The sequence below is a fragment of the Sparus aurata genome, chromosome 13 (assembly GCF_900880675.1).
Source record: "Sparus aurata chromosome 13, fSpaAur1.1, whole genome shotgun sequence".
Classification (NCBI taxonomy): domain Eukaryota; kingdom Metazoa; phylum Chordata; class Actinopteri; order Spariformes; family Sparidae; genus Sparus; species Sparus aurata.
The window spans coordinates 28,108,254-28,114,338 of record NC_044199.1 but is presented as its reverse complement, the minus strand read 5'-3'; the positions used below and the strand labels follow the sequence as shown (position 1 = coordinate 28,114,338).

Below are 6,085 nucleotides of genomic sequence, written 5' to 3'. Positions count from 1 at the left end.
TCCTCGTCGCACTTGAGCAATCTTTAATCTGCCGTCTTTCACATGTCAGCAAACTACCACACCTTAAGTGCATTCAAACGGTGTTTCTCATCTGGCTTTAAGCAGATGCTCGCTGCGCCCTTCGTTCAGGCATGTCCGCCTAGAGGGCCCTGCCTGTCGTCCTCGTCTGTTCAGAATAGAAAGACTTGAAGGCCATCTTTTTCAGAGCCGCCTGTTTCGTTGCTTGATTTGTTTGGGAAAAAAAGTCAAAGCCGTCCCACGTCCGCCGGTGAACGTAGTGGCCGACGACAATCTTCACGAACCTCCCAGTTTTAGGACAGCAGGTGCTTAAAGGAACACACTCGTTGCCATGTGACAGTCCATGGAGTTCTCTGTGATTCCTCTGTGAGTGCTTCCTTCGATAGCTCAGTTGGTAGAGCGGAGGACTGTAGGTGATTAGTGGCAGTTATCCTTAGGTCGCTGGTTCAAATCCGGCTCGAAGGAGGATCTTTTCCTTGGCCTCTGTGTAGATTTTTGCCAATCGGAAAGCAACTGATCTGACGGCTGTGGATTTGGTTACTAGATTTTATCGGGCGCGAGTACGTAGCTTGTCCACATCCGGCGGTAAACTGAGTGACCGACGTCAGCGTTGGCGAGTATACGGGGGGCCCTTGAGGTACTTTATCTTTGATCCGCCAGCTTCACGTGTCAGCGAACTACCACACCTTAACTAAGGTCCACGCCATAGAGAGGTTGTGAAGGTCATGCAGTGAGCCAAACCACTAACAACACCACCTGACTTGATTCACAGCATGTTAAGCATGTCCATCGACTAATGTCAAGTATCACGGTTTTTCACTCATTACCTTTGCAACAGAAGAGAGGAAACTAAAGTCAGCTGGAGAATGCGGGCATCGATCCCGCTACCTCTCGCATGCTAAGCGAGCGCTCTACCATTTGAGCTAATTCCCCTTGCAGCCTCCTGCAAGGCACTGCAATCAGACCTGAGTTGGGTCCAACTGTCTTGGCTGTTTATGGTCACACACCGCGTGCTCACACGAAGGAGCCCTCCGCTCAAAGACGAGGTGGCCGAGTGGTTAAGGCGATGGACTGCTAATCCATTGTGCTCTGCACGCGTGGGTTCGAATCCCATCCTCGTCGCACTTGAGCAATCTTTAATCTGCCGTCTTCACATGTCAGCAAACTACCACACCTTAAGTGGCATTCAAACGGTGTTTCTCATCTGGCTTTAAGGAGATGCTCGCTGCGCCCTTCGTTCAGGCATGTCCGCTTAGAGGGCCCTGCCTGTCGTCCTCGTCTGTTCAGAATAGAAAGACTTGAAGGCCATCTTTTTCAGAGCCGCCTGTTTCGTTGCTTGATTTGTTTGGGAAAAAAAGTCAAAGCCGTCCCACGTCCGCCGGTGAACGTAGTGGCCGACGACAATCTTCACGAACCTCCCAGTTTTAGGACAGCAGGTGCTTAAACGAACACACTCGTTGCCATGTGACAGTCCATGGAGTTCTCTGTGATTGTTCTTTCGATAGCTCAGTTGGTAGAGCGGAGGACTGTAGGTGATTAGTGGCACTTATCCTTAGGTCGCTGGTTCAAATCCGGCTCGAAGGAGGATCTTTTCCTTGGCCTCTGTGTAGATTTTTGCCAATCAGAAAGCAACTGATCTGACGGCTGTGGATTTGGTTACTAGATTTTATCGGGCGCGAGTACGTAGCTTGTCCACATCCGGCGGTAAACTGAGTGACCGACGTCAGCGTTGGCGAGTATACGGGGGGCCCTTGAGGTACTTTATCTTTGATCCGCCAGCTTCACGTGTCAGCGAACTACCACACCTTAACTAAGGTCCACGCCATAGAGAGGTTGTGAAGGTCATGCAGTGAGCCAAACCACTAACAACACCACCTGACTTGATTCACAGCATGTTAAGCATGTCCAGCATGTCCATCGACTAATGTCGAGTATCTCACGGTTTTTCACTCATTACCTTTGCAACAGAAGAGAGGAAACTAAAGTCATCTGGAGAATGCGGGCATCGATCCCGCTACCTCTCGCATGCTAAGCGAGCGCTCTACCATTTGAGCTAATTCCCCTTGCAGCCTCCTGCAAGGCACTGCAATCAGACCTGAGTTGGGTCCAACTGTCTTGGCTGTTTATGGTCACACACCGCGTGCTCACACGAAGGAGCCCTCCGCTCAAAGACGAGGTGGCCGAGTGGTTAAGGCGATGGACTGCTAATCCATTGTGCTCTGCACTCGTGGGTTCGAATCCCATCCTCGTCGCACTTGAGCAATCTTTAATCTGCCGTCTTCACATGTCAGCAAACTACCACACCTTAAGTGGCATTCAAACGGTGTTTCTCATCTGGCTTTAAGCAGATGCTCGCTGCGCCCTTCGTTCAGGCATGTCCGCCTAGAGGGCCCTGCCTGTCGTCCTCGTCTGTTCAGAATAGAAAGACTTGAAGGCCATCTTTTTCAGAGCCGCCTGTTTCGTTGCTTGATTTGTTTGGGAAAAAAAGTCAAAGCCGTCCCACGTCCGCCGGTGAACGTAGTGGCCGACGACAATCTTCACGAACCTCCCAGTTTTAGGACAGCAGGTGCTTAAACGAACACACTTGTTGCCATGTGACAGTCCATGGAGTTCTCTGTGATTCCTTTGTGAGTGCTTCCTTCGATAGCTCAGTTGGTAGAGCGGAGGACTGTAGGTGATTAGTGGCAGTTATCCTTAGGTCGCTGGTTCAAATCCGGCTCGAAGGAGGATCTTTTCCTTGGCCTCTGTGTAGATTTTTGCCAATCGGAAAGCAACTGATCTGACGGCTGTGGATTTGGTTACTAGATTTTATCGGGCGCGAGTACGTAGCTTGTCCACATCCGGCGGTAAACTGAGTGACCGACGTCAGCTTTGGCGAGTATACGAGGGGCCCTTGAGGTACTTTATCTTTGATCCGCCAGCTTCACGTGTCAGCGAACTACCACACCTTAACTAAGGTCCACGCCATAGAGAGGTTGTGAAGATCATGCAGTGAGCCAAACCACTAACAACACCACCTGACTCACAGCATGTTAAGCATGTCCATCGACTAATGTCAAGTATCTCACGGTTTTTCACTCATTACCTTTGCAACAGAAGAGAGGAAACTAAAGTCATCTGGCGAATGCGGGCATCGATCCCGCTACCTCTCGCATGCTAAGCGAGCGCTCTACCATTTGAGCTAATTCCCCTTGCAGCCTCCTGCAAGGCACTGCAATCAGACCTGAGTTGGGTCCAACTGTCTTGGCTGTTTATGGTCACACACCGCGTGCTCACACGAAGGAGCCCTCCGCTCAAAGACGAGGTGGCCGAGTGGTTAAGGCGATGGACTGCTAATCCATTGTGCTCTGCATGCGTGGGTTCGAATCCCATCCTCGTCGCACTTGAGCAATCTTTAATCTGCCGTCTTCACATGTCAGCAAACTACCACACCTTAAGTGGCATTCAAACGGTGTTTCTCATCTGGCTTTAAGCAGATGCTCGCTGCGCCCTTCGTTCAGGCATGTCCGCCTAGAGGGCCCTGCCTGTCGTCCTCGTCTGTTCAGAATAGAAAGACTTGAAGGCCATCTTTTTCAGAGCCGCCTGTTTCGTTGCTTGATTTGTTTGGGGAAAAAAGTCAAAGCCGTCCCACGTCCGCCGGTGAACGTAGTGGCCGACGACAATCTACACGAACTTCCCAGTTTTAGGACAGCAGGTGCTTAAACGAACACACTTGTTGCCATGTGACAGTCCATGGAGTTCCCCGTGAGCGCTTCCTTCGATAGCTCAGTTGGTAGAGCGGAGGACTGTAGGTGATTAGTGGCAGTTATCCTTAGGTCGCTGGTTCAAATCTGGCTCGAAGGAGGATCTTTTCCTTGGCCTCTGTGTAGATTTTTGCCAATCAGAAAGCAACTGATCTGACGGCTGTGGATTTGGTTACTAGATTTTATCGGGCGCGAGTACGTAGCTTGTCCACATCCGGCGGTAAACTGAGTGACCGACGTCAGCGTTGGCGAGTATACGGGGGGCCCTCGAGGTACTTTATCTTTGATTTCACTCATTACCTTTGCAACAGAAGAGAGGAAACTAAAGTCATCTGGAGAATGCGGGCATCGATCCCGCTACCTCTCGCATGCGCTTGCTGCATCCTGCCTTCTCCGCCAAAGTAAGCCAAAGTAAGCCCACATCAGCCAATCACGTCCGTCCTGTGTGCTTACATTTGACCAATCACGTTCCTCCCGGTGGGCTTACATTTGACCAATCACGTTCCTCCCGCTGCCGGCTTCAATTTAGGCCCGCCGCTTTCGGGATCGTTCTCTCTCTGACAGTCCGTCTGTGCTTTGTTAAGTAGTGTATTACTCTGTCATTAAACGAACGTACATTTTTAAGGTTTTCAACAGTAACTAAATAGAAGAAGATGTCGCTATAGTTATTATAAAGTGTAAAATCAAATCAAGAGAAAAAGGTGTCGTGTCGCTAAAGTTAGCATAAAACGTTAGCTAGCGGTACAACACGGCCGAAAACGGGACAGGTAGTCACCATAATCACAGCAATTAACTGAGTCGGTTGTAGGCACAGGCGAGTCAAGAGCAATGATTTATTAATACTAAAGTAAAGGGTCCTGCGATGAGCTGGCGACTCATCCAGGGTGTACCCTCGCCTTCGCCTATTGACCCCAGTAAGCCCCGCAACCTCTTAGGGGGAAAAGAGCGTCAACATCCCCGCGACCCTCACGGATAAGCGGAAAGAAAACGGAACGGAACGGAACGTAACATATGTCAATACTGACTGTACAATACGCCCATATGGACAATAAACTGTATTACCGCCCATATGAATGAACGATAAACTGTATTCCCGCCCATATGAATGAACGATAAACTGTATTCCCGTCCATATGAATGAACGATAACTGTATTCCCGTCCCTATGAACAATAAACTGTATTCCCATCCATATGAATGAACGATAAACTGTATTCCCGTCCATATGAATGAACGATAAACTGTATTCCCGTCCATATGAATGAACGATAACTGTATTCCCGTCCGTATGAACAATAAACTGTATTCCTGTCCATTTGAATGAACGATAGACTGTATTCCCGTCCATATGAATGAACGATAAACGTTATTCCTGTCCGTATGAACGATAAACTATATGTATGTAGGCTATGTATATGTCCATATAACATTATATATATATATATATATATATATATATATATATATATGTATATATGTATGTATATGTATATATATATATATATATATATATATATATATATGTATATGTATATATATATATATATGTATATATATATATATATATATATATATATATATATATATATATATATATATAATGTTATATGGACATATACATAGTTTTATAGTGTATAATTTTATGTGATTTATCAAGTTGGGACACTAAAATGTTGCGCCTCATCTTTGACCCATATGCAGGTATCTTTCAGATAACTAGAGCTAACAGTCTTTTCTTTTTTCATTCAGATAATGTATGCATACTGTATTCCCGTCCATATGAATGAACGATAAACTGTATTCCCGTCCGTATGAACGATAAACTGTATTCCCGCCCATATGAATGAACGATAGACTGTATTCCTGTCCGTATGAACGATAAACTATATGTATGTAGGCTATGTATATGTCCATATAACATATATATATATATATATATATATATATATATATATATATATATATATATATATATATATGTATATATATATATATATATATATATATATATATGTATACATATATATATAATGTTATATGGACATATACATAGTTTTATAGTGTATAATTTTATGTGATTTATCAAGTGGGGACACTAAAATGTTGCGCCTCATCTTTGACCCATATACAGGTATTTTTCAGATAACTAGAGCTAACAGTCTTTTCTTTTTTCATTCAGATAATGTATGCATACCCAATTTTTCGTCGCCAGTCAGCCAGTTCGACCAGACTGCTGATGGCGCCCTCGGAGGAGGCAAAGACCGCCACCAACACCGGGTCTGGAAGGGCCAAACCCAAAGAGGAGGTGCTGGCAGAGGCCATTGC

At 46.1% G+C, this 6,085-nt stretch overlaps 10 non-coding genes across 10 annotated transcripts; 7 read left to right on the top strand and 3 right to left on the bottom strand.

Annotated features, from left to right (window-relative positions):
• Positions 1-394: 394 nt before the first annotated feature.
• trnay-gua (transfer RNA tyrosine (anticodon GUA)) lies at positions 395-483 on the top strand. Its single transcript is given in 2 exon segments — positions 395-431; positions 448-483. It is a non-coding gene; the product is annotated as a tRNA-Tyr (tRNA).
• A 395-nt stretch (positions 484-878) lies between these two features.
• Positions 879-951, bottom strand: trnaa-agc (transfer RNA alanine (anticodon AGC)). The gene has a single exon. It is a non-coding gene; the product is annotated as a tRNA-Ala (tRNA).
• Positions 952-1,058: 107 nt separating this feature from the next.
• trnas-gcu (transfer RNA serine (anticodon GCU)) lies at positions 1,059-1,140 on the top strand. The gene has a single exon. It is a non-coding gene; the product is annotated as a tRNA-Ser (tRNA).
• Positions 1,141-1,513: 373 nt separating this feature from the next.
• On the top strand, positions 1,514-1,602 carry trnay-gua (transfer RNA tyrosine (anticodon GUA)). The gene is given in 2 exon segments: positions 1,514-1,550; positions 1,567-1,602. It is a non-coding gene; the product is annotated as a tRNA-Tyr (tRNA).
• Positions 1,603-2,008: 406 nt separating this feature from the next.
• Positions 2,009-2,081, bottom strand: trnaa-agc (transfer RNA alanine (anticodon AGC)). The gene has a single exon. It is a non-coding gene; the product is annotated as a tRNA-Ala (tRNA).
• A 107-nt stretch (positions 2,082-2,188) lies between these two features.
• On the top strand, positions 2,189-2,270 carry trnas-gcu (transfer RNA serine (anticodon GCU)). Its single transcript has one exon. It is a non-coding gene; the product is annotated as a tRNA-Ser (tRNA).
• Positions 2,271-2,655: 385 nt separating this feature from the next.
• On the top strand, positions 2,656-2,744 carry trnay-gua (transfer RNA tyrosine (anticodon GUA)). Its single transcript is given in 2 exon segments — positions 2,656-2,692; positions 2,709-2,744. It is a non-coding gene; the product is annotated as a tRNA-Tyr (tRNA).
• A 392-nt stretch (positions 2,745-3,136) lies between these two features.
• Positions 3,137-3,209, bottom strand: trnaa-agc (transfer RNA alanine (anticodon AGC)). Its single transcript has one exon. It is a non-coding gene; the product is annotated as a tRNA-Ala (tRNA).
• A 107-nt stretch (positions 3,210-3,316) lies between these two features.
• On the top strand, positions 3,317-3,398 carry trnas-gcu (transfer RNA serine (anticodon GCU)). Its single transcript has one exon. It is a non-coding gene; the product is annotated as a tRNA-Ser (tRNA).
• A 374-nt stretch (positions 3,399-3,772) lies between these two features.
• On the top strand, positions 3,773-3,861 carry trnay-gua (transfer RNA tyrosine (anticodon GUA)). The gene is given in 2 exon segments: positions 3,773-3,809; positions 3,826-3,861. It is a non-coding gene; the product is annotated as a tRNA-Tyr (tRNA).
• The last annotated feature ends 2,224 nt before the right edge of the window (positions 3,862-6,085 follow it).